Below are 446 nucleotides of genomic sequence, written 5' to 3' on the forward strand. Positions count from 1 at the left end.
AGAGCTGCAAGATGCCAGCAAATTTTTTTCCCCAAGGTCACTATCAGTTGTTAAATTAAGAACAGGAAACAAAACTTTACCCAATAAATTTGATTGTTATTTAGCATACATTTAAGTTTACATGGTATTCCACTCAAAGGAACTGGAGGCACAGGAAAAAGAGGATAAAAAAGTAAAAATTAGCTCTTCTTAGAATTGCAGATAGTGATGTTACCCAAATGTCAGGTGTAGCCACTAAGCAAAAGGCAATCTTTATCAATGCATAGCACAGAATCACTATCTTTCTGATGTCAAAATTTTTAGCCATATCTCACACACAGTGTCTGTTAATATTGACTTATTTTTAATGAGAAAGGGTCAGCATTTCTCTTTATATAGTAACCAGTCCATTCTGAAGGAGATCAGCCCTGGGATTTCTTTGGAAGGAATGATGCTAAAGCTGAAAC

This window comes from Bison bison, unplaced genomic scaffold (genome assembly GCF_000754665.1).
Source record: "Bison bison bison isolate TAMUID 2011002044 unplaced genomic scaffold, Bison_UMD1.0 scf7180017851248, whole genome shotgun sequence".
Taxonomy (NCBI): Eukaryota; Metazoa; Chordata; class Mammalia; order Artiodactyla; family Bovidae; genus Bison; species Bison bison.